The sequence below is a fragment of the Hemicordylus capensis genome, chromosome 1 (assembly GCF_027244095.1).
Source record: "Hemicordylus capensis ecotype Gifberg chromosome 1, rHemCap1.1.pri, whole genome shotgun sequence".
Lineage (NCBI taxonomy): Eukaryota > Metazoa > Chordata > Lepidosauria > Squamata > Cordylidae > Hemicordylus > Hemicordylus capensis.
In genome coordinates, this window is record NC_069657.1 from 446,296,305 (window position 1) to 446,308,621 (window position 12,317).

General features: G+C 45.9%; 1 long non-coding RNA gene across 2 annotated transcripts; it reads left to right on the forward strand.

Annotated features, from left to right (window-relative positions):
• Positions 1-4,815: 4,815 nt before the first annotated feature.
• On the forward strand, positions 4,816-7,325 carry LOC128341242 (uncharacterized). Of its 2 annotated transcripts, none has more exons than XR_008314277.1 (3): positions 4,816-4,890; positions 5,821-5,937; positions 7,112-7,325. It is a non-coding gene; the product is annotated as an uncharacterized LOC128341242 (long non-coding RNA). The 2 variants fall into 2 exon arrangements; XR_008314278.1 differs by having other exon boundaries at positions 4,819-4,890; positions 5,817-5,937.
• The last annotated feature ends 4,992 nt before the right edge of the window (positions 7,326-12,317 follow it).

Consider the following 12,317-nt stretch of genomic DNA (forward strand, 5'->3'; position numbering starts at 1 on the left):
CTTCTGCTGACTTCAGGGTGGGCATTCCTGGCACGTTCCCCAGACTTATTGGGTGTGGTGATGGACAATAATCCAAGCTGTCCCAGTCATTATCATACATGTGATTCTGATTGGGCCAATTTGGATGATTGTCCACCACCACACAGTATCATACATATCATGTGAGAGCCAGCATGGTGTAGTGGTTAGAGTGCCGGACTAGGACCAGGGAGACCCGAGTTCAAATCCTCATTCTACCATGATACTAGCTGGGTGACTCTGGGCCAGTCACTTCTCTCTCAGTCTAACCTACTTCACAGGGTTGTTGTGAGAAGAAACTCAAGTATGTAGTACACTGCTCTGGGCTCATTGGAGGAAGAGAGGGATATAAATGTAAAAAAAAAAAATAATAATAATACATTTGAGAATGCTATACCCCGCCCACAGAGCCCTGTGGTTGTCTTTGGTAGAATACAGGAGGGGTTTACCATTGCCTCCTCCACGCAGTATGAGATGATGCCTTTCAGCATCTTCCTATTTCACTGCTGCCCGATACAGGTGTTTCCCATCGTCTGGGAAACATCCCAGTGGGGATTCGAACCGGCAACCTTCTGCTTCTTAGTCAAGCATTCAGATGAAAGGTAGCAGATTAGGGGGTGCCTGCACCAGCGCCCCCACCAGTCCACATTTCTCAGTGATTCTGGCAATTCTGGTGCCTGATTTGCGGCTGACTACCCCCTGCTAACTGAGCAGAGAGGCGCCTTTTAAAATGGTGGGTCTCTTATATGAAGCAGGGGGAGGGCAACTGGCCCTATCCAGCCCCAGCACAACATCCCTTCAGTGGCTGTTGCTGGTGTCTTTCTTATGTTTCTTTTTTAGAGTTCGATCCTTTTGAGGACAGGGAGCCATTTTATTTATTTATATCTATGTAAGCCACTTTGGGAACTTTTGTTGAAAAGCAGTATACAAGGAGTAGGAGTTGCCAGTTCAAATCCCAACTGGTATGTGGGTTCCAGTTCGAATCCCCACTGGTATGGGAATCCCCTATATCGGGGAGCAGTGATATAGGACGGTGCTGAAAGGCATCATCTCATCCTGCATGGGAGATGGCAATGGTAAACCCCTCTTGTATTCTACCAAAGACAACCACAGGGCTCTGTGGGTGCCAGGAGTTGACACCGACTCAACAGCACACTTTTCTTTAAGGAGTAGGCGTAGAGTCACCCAGCAAGTTTCATGGCTCGGTTCTAGTTCAACCTGTTAAATCATGGTCTCAGTGTAGGAGCCCATACAAACTGTTCTGAGGAATGCCATACAAGTTGTCCTGGGAATGGGGCCACAGCCCAGTGAGAGAGCATCTACCATACATGCAGAATGTCCCTGGTTCAATCCTGGCAGCATCACCAGGTAGGGCTAGGAGAGTCTCCTGCCTGTAACCTTGGAGAGCTGCTGCCAGTCAGTGTAGGCAATACTGAGCTAGATGGACCAATCGTCTGACTCTGTATAAGGCAGCTTCCTATGTTCTCATGAGCATCCTAAAAGAAGGACTTATTAGAATCATCATCATCATCATCATCATCATCATCATGAATATTCATGCATTAGTGAAAATGGATGCTGCTTTTCTTTTCATGATGGATCCATGTGTATAAATGTTACATTACAGTTTTCAGCTCTTGCTGGGAGACCAAAGTTTTGAGTGATAGGAAGGCATTGAAATCTCAGCAAGGAAATAGGAATTCTGCTGTAGCCCCATCAGCACACAACCTTCTGTGTGCTCAAGGCAGCCTTTTGCTTCTATAGGACCTGCGTGCCAAGCAGCATATATTATGGCAGAAGCCTTGCCCCCTGTATTGGGTCTTTAATGTCACCACTCTTGTGACATTTCGATATAATGTTGAATCGTTAAAAAAAAAAATAATGCAACCACCTTTCACTGCCACACTGGCTGCAGTAACATAATCCGGTGGGAAGATGGTTAACGACTTTCTTAATGTCAGCATAAACAACAGCAGTAATCACTGTTTTCAGTTTACTAGTTAGAGTTATTTTACAAGCCTGCTGGCTGAAAAGGTCCTTGTTCTTTTCTTTTCTTTTCTTTTCTTTTCTTTTCTTTTCTTCAGTTCAGCATCAGTAGCAACTTTCCACTGGATAAATTTGGAATCCCAAGTTGTCTGTGGCCCCACCCCCACCCCCATTTCCCATCGTGAGAAACACTGGGCTTGGCTGTGAGCCCGGTGGTTCTTGAGCGGGTCACCCGCTTAAGTAGCCCAGCAGTTAACCTGGTTTTGCAGAGCGAGTGCTCTGCAAACTCGGTTTTTCTGCACGTGAGTTGCTGCGGCACGGCACCAAACCAGAGCTACTCATAAGGAGACCCCTGACCAGGAGGCTGAAAAGCAGCCTCCTGGCTCGGGGGTCTCTCCAGCATGCCCTGCGCACTTACGCAGGGCATGCTGGAGCTTCTGGGGGCTGCACAGGCCCCCAACTCCCCAGCCTCTGCCAGTTCTGTGATGGAGCCAGCAGTTGTGTGGGCAGCTGCTCCTCGCAAATCCCCTCATGGCTCTCCCACCGATCGTGAGAAGAGCCTCATGATCGAGGTGTATAAACTTATGCATGGAGTGGAGAGGGTAGACAGAGAGAATTTCTCTCTCTCACTCAAACACAACACTAGATCCAGGGGTCACCCAGTGAAACTGAAGGTTGGGAAATTTAGGAACAAGAGGAAGTATTTTTTCACACAGTGTATAATTAATCTATGGAATTATTTGCCATGGGATGTGGTGATGGTCACCAGCTTGGATGGCTTTAAAAGGGGCTTAGACAAATTCATGGAGGACAGGTCTATCGATGGCTACTAGTCTGGTGACTGTGGGCCACCTCCAGCCTCAGAGGCACGATGGCTCTCAATACCAGTTGCAGGGGAACAACAGCAGGAAAGAGGGCATGCACCTACCTCTTGCCTGTGGGCTCCCCAGAGGCATCTGATGGGCCACTGTGTGAAACAGGGTGCTGGACTAGATAGGCCTTGGGCCTGATCCAGCAGGGCTGTTCTTATGACTTGCTGGCCGGGGAGCTGCCCTCTCACCAGAGGGCCATTTCACAGAGGAAGACCAGAGGCTCCATGAGCTTCATTTCTCCATTGGACTTTACACTCATGAGGTAGGCCATCCAACTCTAGTGGGCCCCACTGATGTGGGGCTCCCGGAATCTCTGGTTAACAATAGAACTCCAGGCCTTTTCATCTCCACTCAACCCTTTCAGACTCACAAGGAATCTGGTCCACTCTATGTGTCCGGGCATTCTCGGGTGGGCAGAGTGGGGGAACACTGGGGATAGATCATAGTCTACATTCAAAGGTACCAGACTGGCACTGGTATTGTGGCATATGTAGATTGGCCACCAGTGGGCATCCTGGGAAGGGCACCTGTGGATCCCTGGCCAACCTGTTGGCCATGTGGGGTTTTAAAAAAAAAAGGACACGTGTTGTGAGGAGACCAGACTGTCAGAGTGAGTGCTTGGACTCTGTTTTACGGCAGTCACTGGGATCGGGAAAGGTGCTGCTGGCATACCCTCCCCCTGGAGCTTGCAGGGATCTAGGAACCAGGCATGCAGTGTTGTGGGGACCACTCCATATATTTGGAAGGAGCAGCACTTTAATAATACAGGCACTGTCCAAGCATCCCGGGAAATTAATGTCCTGCTGACCGATTACACTTCACATGCAACACCTTAGTAAAGATGCAGCCGCACTTGATCAGGTGTGCTATTAATGAAAGTGCTCCTTGTGTGTGTGCCCCTTCCCCAAATGGAAGCTTTCAATATGTCTTGTATGGAAACTGCAGTTGAAGGTCCTGCGTGCAGGGCAAAGTGCCAAGTGGTATGTTGCAGGTTGCTCACGTAACACAAGCAAATGGACAGATAAGAGGCTATTCACACGATGGTAGAAGATCGGACTAGCCTCTGCTAGCATGATTTCCAACCATCGTGAGAACCACTGGGTTCGGCTGCAAGCCCGGTGGTTCTTAAGCGGGTCACCCGCTTAAGTGGCCCAGTGCTTAAACCGGGGTTTGCGGAGCAAGCGCTCTGCAAACCCGGTTTTTGCAACTGCGGTGTGGCTCTGCACTGTGCAACTCACGAGTAGATCCCTGACCGGGAGGCTGAAAATCAGCCTCTCTCCAGCACGCCCTGTGCGCTTGCACAGGGCATGCTGGAGCTTCCGGGGACCACGCAGCCCCCGATCTGCCCAGCCCCCGCTGGCTCTGCAATGGAGCCGGCAATCATGTGGGCGGCCACTTCGGCCACCCAGAGCAGACTGTCTGCTCGTGTGTGTCCACTCACCATGCCCAGGCGGCTCCCACTGATCGTGGGAACCGCCTCACAGACAGATATGTGGGGACATATCTGTCCCCACATAGATACAGACAGATATATTGTCTCTTTCTTCATATGACTGGACAACAGGAAGGTTTCCACAGACAGAGTTTCTGTGGGTTTCTGCACTGGGTCAGCATATTGGTATATCCTCCAAGCAACATGGTATCAGTCTCCTGGCATGTGTGGTCTTTGTTGAGAAACAACTGAGTTGCCCAGGTCCTGGCGTTACTGTGGTTCCATGTGTTTGTGAACATACTTCGGCAGCCCTTGATTGCTGGAGACCTCTCGCACTGTGCCCGTCTCTTCATCTCACCCTTTGAGTGGGGATAAAGTGGAAATGGCAGGAGGAGTGCAGAGACTGCCGAGGGCAGAGCAACTGATTGGAGAGGTGGCCAGCGAGAAGCGTGGCAGGAAGCTGAAGCGTTTCTGGGCCGGTCTGAGCTGCCCTCTCTATGGTTTCTGGAGTAGTCACAGCACAAAGCCAAAGTTATGACAGCAGCAGGATTTGGATGACACAATTCCACCTTCAAACCTGAGGTTGTGGCAGCAAAACTCCGTACAAACCAAAGGTTCAGATTATGGTTTGGGGTTGAAAACTTCGGGTCAGTTTGGTGATGAAAACCTCGGGTCAGTTTGATGGTTTCACACATTTGGACAACCACAAAACTGAACCTCTTAAAATCTTAAAACCTATCTGTTTGGCCTGGCCTCCTGGGACTTTTAAATTGTAAAGGGTTTTTAATGTTGTAGCCTGGTTTTTCGGGGTTTTTTAATTGTTCTGATTGGTTAATTATTGTTTTATGGCAGAGTTTCTTAACCTTGGACCCCCAGATGTTGTTGGACTACAACTCCCATCATCCTCAGCCACAAAGGCCATGTCTGGGGGTGATGGGAGTTGTAGTCCAACAACATCTGGGGGCCCAAGGTTAAGAAACCCTGTTTTATAATCTCTGTTTTAATTGTTAATTGATTTTAATTGTTCTGTTTTGATTGTAAACCACCCTGAGTCATTCTGGAAGGGCAGTATAGAAATAGAAAGAAAGAAAGAAAGAAAGAAAGAAAGAAAGAAAGAAAGAAAGAAAGAAAGAAAGAAAGAAAGAAAGCTCTGGCATTGTTACCTCTCATTTAGCAGCCAAGGAGTACTCCCATAGAAATGAGTGGGAATAGTTGATTTCTATGAATTCCAATGGCAGTACAGAGTAACTTAGTCTGGATGTAAGTCAGAGACTGGAGTAGCCTGTCTCACCTATAACATTTAAATTAAACACACAAAAAACCTTATGGGGTACCTGAGCTAAAAGTTTACAACAGAACAGAAGGGGTACACTTGTTTAAAAAGGCTGGGAACCCCTGGTGTAGACAGTCCTGATCTAGATGGACCAATGGTCTGAGTCTACTTCCTGTGTTCCTAGCAGCATTGAAGCTGTATCTTGAACTAACTAGATTCTAAACTATCTTCCAAGGCAGCTCTGTATCCAGTGTATGCTGTCCCATGTACACCCTGTGACCTAGCAGTTACCAGAGCATGGATAACCGTTTTGTGAACTTCTTGATGAAAAGTGGCATATAAATATTTAAATTTAAGTAAGTAAGTGTTAATTCAAGTAATTAAGTAAGTAAGGAAATGTGGTCAGGCAACTCAGATGCTACTAGGCCCAAAAGAAAACAGTCTTTGGTCCATGGGCTTTCATGATAGCAAGAATGGTGCACACTCTGAATTGTCCAGATCAGTCCTAAGCATTCAACATCTGTAGCTACAAGTAGTCAACCCGACTGGCTTTTTCTCCCCTTCTGAGTTAAACAGAAATCACACACAACATGACGTTCCCTTCTTATTTCAATTCACTGACTATTTAAATTTCACCGGAGTGTGCATAGATTTACTTATGGTTTCCATAATTCAGTTTCTTTGGGTCGCTGTAAAAATGTAAGTCTGTTTAAAAAAAGAAACACCAGAGGGTGAACAACAGACGCACACACAAAAACATAATAAGCCCCCCAACTTTTGTCCGTGCTTTCTAAAGAACACTCTTTAGGATGGATTCATCTACATTAAACTGGTCACGACCTTCCAGGTGTCTTTAAGGTTGAAGTGTTTCCTAGACCATTTAAAGCTACTCTGGCTGGCTCATGTGACCTCCCTGACATCCAGAGATGGGGCTTTTAAGAACGTAGCCACCTTGTCAATGGAACAGGGGTCACTAATAGCCTGCCTTGGGCCTTCAAACATGTCGCATTTGGATTGCTAGCCCTGTACAAAGGAAGAGAAAGGAGAGGAAGCCAGGCTGAGAAGGGGTGAGGAGGAGACGGGGGTAATTATCATTCTTCCCCCTCCCCGTCTTCTCTCCAGGCTCAGAGTTACAGAGTTATGCTCCATGTCACTTTGTTAATGTGCTTACATCCAGGGAGACACATAATGCTCCTCTCAGCCCTGTTTATTAGCGAGATCCATTTGCGAGACGGCCTTTTCTTTCATGCCACAATGCGAATGTGCTTTGATAGCAAATAATTACTCGAGTCTTTTTGACATGGAGAGTCCACAGGCTGCCCTAGTTAAGCCAGTAATTAGCTTGTCCTCCTTTTTTATTATTATTATTGAGAAACTACAAATTATCCTTGTAAGAGCACTGGCCATTCCAATCCAACAACCCCCCCCCACACACACACACACAAACACCCTTCTCTTCTGTTTCTCTCTCTCTCCCTCTTTTTCTCTCCCTCTTTCTCTCCCTCTCTCTCTCTCCCCTGTATCTCTCAGCACTTTGGATAAGCGGAATGCAGCTGCACCCGAACAAGATAAAGCTCCTCCATCAAGATGATGAACAATTTGGATGAAGAGCCTTCGAGATGAAGACAAAAGCTGAAGAAGTGAAGCTGATACAACCCCGGACAGCTAAAGAATGCCGCAGCCTGCAGATGAATAGCCCTCATTTGTGAATATACAGATTTTCCATGATGAATAAAAACGGAGTGTAGGTCACAATAAATAAACTTTTTTCTCTTCTTCTCCCCCCCCGCCCCACAACCCCACTTTAAATAATAATTCAGGTTCCCGGCACCAAGCAGCTGTAAATTGAAGGTTGTGCTTAGTTTTCGTAAGTCTCACAGGGAATAATTAAGCTAAGCTCATATTGTTTGATATATTAGGGTAATGATGAGGCGGTATAATCTAGCTTGTTCGTTATTTTGGGGATTTTTTTTTCCCATTATCTTTGGGCTTCTTTTAAGATTGCCCGTTAAATGTAGAAAAATAACGTTTTGGAAACAAGCTTGCTCTGTGTTTTCTTCTATCTGAAACCAATTCGTATAACATTTAATTAAAGCAGGAAGTAACTTCTGTTCTTGGGGGGGTGGGATTGGTGGGGCTGGGCAAGGGAGAAGCAAAGGTAAAAATATCCACATTATCTGATGTGGCCTGACATGATCGCTTCAAACTTACCAATCCTTTTTCCTCATTGGTGGAAGATAATTAGACTGGGCCGTCTTCATTATCAGTTGAGTCTATCATTAACCTCTTGAAACTTCAGTGTCAGTATTTCTTGGCGATATTTTTTTTAAAGTCTGTAATACCTTTTTTCAAATGTTTCATCAAAGATCAATGTGTAAGCAAACCATTCCTGAAATCTACAATTCAGGAAATAACATTTCAGAATAGCAGATTTTATATATATATATATACACACACACACACACACACACACACACACACACACACACACACACACACCAGCTTTATGGATCTTTGACAGTGTTTATGATGAATTGATTCCATGATCCTAGCCAGGATTCCAGAAAACCTTTAAAAAATGCAGGTTAGTCCATCTCAGGCCTTACGCTAGACCTGCCAAAAGTAACACTGCACTTTCAAAGTATTACTTATACACCAAAAAGATATCTAACTTGTGGAAGCATGGAATGTTCTGAATACATGCTATTTTGAGTCATAGCTCAATAGTCAAGCCAGACTGCAGTTTCATTGATCAATAATATTTTATTGATCAATGTTTCATTGATCAACAATGTTTTATTGGTCAACAGAGTTTGCCATCCTATTGCACAGCGTGCCAGACAGTCACTTTTCACCATTCCTTGTTCAAATTGCTAACCAGCTTGCTATTTCACAGGATAACAGGCGATTGCATTTCTTCCCTATCCAGTGAAACTGGCCTGCTTGCACACCATCTTGTACAATTTCACTATGCTTTTGTTTGTTTTATGACAGATCCATGATGACTGTGGCCCACTACAGACAGGTTAACTGGAGTTAAGCATGGCCGAGGTTTTAGTTCTTAACTCCAACCGTACCTCAGACGTTCATCAAACCGTGGCCAGCCAAAGCCCAGTTTTTTAATTCATTTTTTTTTTTTTAACATTTCTATACCACCCAAAACTAGCGTCTCTGGATGGTTTACAATTAAAATAATTTAAAACATTTAAAATTTAAAAACATTTAAAACCCAGTATTTTTTTAAAAAAAATCTGCTTGCAAAGCAGATGATGTACCACAAAACTACAGCCTCCTCCCTGATTGCTGCGTGAGTTGCATGCTGGTTTTTCTAACAGAAACAACAGAAATGGGAGGGCAATAAGATAAGGATAATTGTTATCTTTATCATTATCCACTAGGATAATAGTTGGCGGGGGGGGGGGGAGTTAAAACCCCTTTCCAGTCCAGGCTGGCCCCCCTGGTGCTGCTATTTGTGTTAGAAAACCAAGTATTCAGGGGCTATACTATGTAGTGGACATATCACTTAATTTGGCTGTGCATCACTGGGCGGTGTTGACATCATCTACTCCACATCAGCTATCAGATATTGTCGACGTCTGTCTGCTGCATGTCAGGTATGCTGGATCTTATTTTATTTATTTATGTCAGGTATGCTGGATCTTATTTTATTTTATTTATTTATTTATTTATTTATTTAGCATATTTTTATACCGCCCAAAACTCAAGTTCTCTGAGCGGTTTACAAGACAATAAAAACAACCAATAAAAAGAGACCATATTTCAACAGTTAAAATTTTAAAAGTTAAAACTATTAAAACACAATTTAAAACACAATTAAAACATATCTAATTAAATCCCGGGGTGAACAAATGTAAAAGTAAATCCCTTTTAAAAGTTATAAGAGATGGGGAGGCTCTTATTTCAGCAGGAAGTGTGTTCCAAAGCCCCTGGGCAGCAATGGAGAAGTCCTGTCCCCGAGCAGCCACCAGACAAGCCGGTGGCAACTGCAGATGAACCTCTCCAGATGATCTCAATGGGCGGTGTGGTTCATAGCAAAGAAGGCGTTCCCTTAAATACCCAGGGCCGCCCCACATAGAGCGCATTGCAGTAATCAAGTCTGGAGGTGACCAGCAGATGTACTACTGTTCTGAGGTAATTTATCTCAAGAAATGGACGCAGCTGACGTATCAGCCGAAGCTGATAAAAGGCACCTCTGGCCACTGCCTCAACCTGGGACACCAGGGAGAGTTTTGTGTTCAGAAGCACCCCCAGATTGCATATCTGTTCCTTCTGGGGAAGTGTGACCCCATCCAGAACAGACAGATCAAAATCATCTCCCGAGTTCTGACCCCACACAGTAAGTACCTCTGTCTTATCTGGATTCAGTCTCAGTTTGTTACCTCTCATCCAGCCCATCACTGCCTCCAGGCAGGCATTTAAGGAAGTTATGCCTTCTCCTGATGATGTTGAAATGGAGAAATAGATTTGGGTGTCATCAGCATACTGATAGCACACTGCACCAAATCTTCTGATGATCTCTCCCAGCGGTTTCATGTAGATGTTAAACAACAGCAGAGACAATATGGAGCCCTGAGGGACACCATACTAGAGTTCAGTTTTTGAAGAACAACTGTCCCTGAGAGACACCATCTGGAATCTGCCTGAGAGGTAAGAGTGGAGCCACTACAAAGCAGTGCCTCCCACCCCCAACCCCTTCAGATGCTCCAGAAGGATACTATGGTTGATAGTATTGAAAGCCGACCGAGAGGTCCAAAAGGACCAACAGAGTCACACTTTCTCTGTCGATTACCAATTGGAGATCATCCATCAGGCTGTCCAAGGCAGTCTCCACCCATAGCCTGCCCAAAAGCCGGTCTGAAATGGGTCTAGATAATCAGTTTCATCCAAGACTGCCTGGAGTTAGGAGGCCACCACCCTCTCAATTACCTTGCCCAGCCACAGAAGGTTGGTGACAGGTCTATAGTTGCTCAACGCTGAGGAATCCAGGGCAGGCTTCTTAAGAAGTGGTCTAATAATGTAGTCTTAAGACGAGGCAGCCTGCCCTCCCTCAGAGAAGCATTTATGATCTCTACCAGGCCTTCTACAACAACCTCTCTGCCAGATAGTATTAGCCACATTGGGCAAGGGTCAAGAGAACAAGTGGTAGGCTGCATCACTCCAAGCAGCTTGTCCACATCCTCACGAGTCACAAACTGAAACTGATCCAGCCTTCACAAACTGAAACTGATCCACATAAGAGTAGTCGTTGGACACCTCCGATTCAGACACTGCAGTAATTGTGGGGTCTAAATCCAAGTCGGCCCAAATATGAGAGATTTTATGCACAACCATTAAACACATCACAGTGGGTAATAGATGGTTCCAAATTCTGATTCAAGGGAGGAGGGGCACTCACTAGCCCTCTCACAACCCTGGACCTTGCTTGCTGCTCCACAACCTTTGGAATTTGAAATGCCAATGCAGAACAGCAAATACTCAGAGAATATGCCCTGAGGCTGTTCTCACGACCAGAGCTACCTTGGTTAACCCTCTTCTAGCCAGGTAGCAGTAGTCATCTATGGCAGCGGGATCCCTCCTGAGCCAGAAGCTCCATCCCTGGGTAGCCAAGATTATCTACCCAGGTAAAAAGTGAGTTAGAAGAAGAACAAACCCCTCCCTACCTCCTACTGTAGACAGGTGCACTGCCACTGCTTCCAACATTGCTCCCAGGCGGGTGGTGGCCATGCACATCAAGGAGTCCAGGACCAGAGGAGGGGCCAGGCAGAATGGAGCTGCTGCAGTGCTTGAGGGCAGCTGCTCCACTCCTTGCACATTGCATTATGGTATCCTGGAGGACCCAGCACATGCCCACCCCCATCAGAGTTCTGGAGCTTGCCACTGCGCTGGTCATGGGGGCATGCAAGTGGCAGAGCACAAAGGAGCCTCATGTCATCTGGGAGGAGGCCATTCCTTCTGCTCCCTCCTCCCCACATTTGGTCATGAGAATTGGTCAAGATTATCTCTTGGCCAGATAATCAATTGCCATCAGATTCCAAATTCTGAGGACAATTTGGGGGACAGCTGGATTTCATCATGACTATACCTTGTCCTTGGTCTTGTGGTAGCAAGCATGACTTGCCCCCTTAGCTAAGCAGGGTCCACCCTGGTTGCATATGAATGGGAGACTAGGAGTGTGAGCACTGTAAGATATCCCCCTTAGGGGACGATGGAGCCACTCTGGGAAGAGCAGGTTTCAAGTTCCCTCCCTTGCAGCATCTCCAAGATAGGGCTGAAAGAGATTCCTGCCTGCAGCCTTGGAGAAGCCTCTGCTGGTCTGTGAAGACAATACTGAGCTAGATAGACCAATGGTCTGACTCAGTATATAGCAGCTTCCTATGTTCCTGGGATCTGAGCTCCAAGCATCATGTGCCATTTTTGGAAGGGTGGTATATCAATCAAACAAATGTGACTTGTTCATGGTGAAGCAATGTTATGCAAAGATGCTTTTCCATGTATAGCCTGGCTGGCCGCTCCATGTATTCCACCCCCTTTAGCAGCACTTCAGCTGCAAATGGATTTCCATTTGTGATTGTGGTAAGAGGCTGATAATTTATTAAGTCTCTTCTCAGTCAATGGCCTCATCTATAACAAGGTGTTCATTGGGAACACATCAGAAGAGTGATCAATAGTTGGAAAGAAAAAGGATGTCTATAGTTTTATACTCCCCCACCTCTTC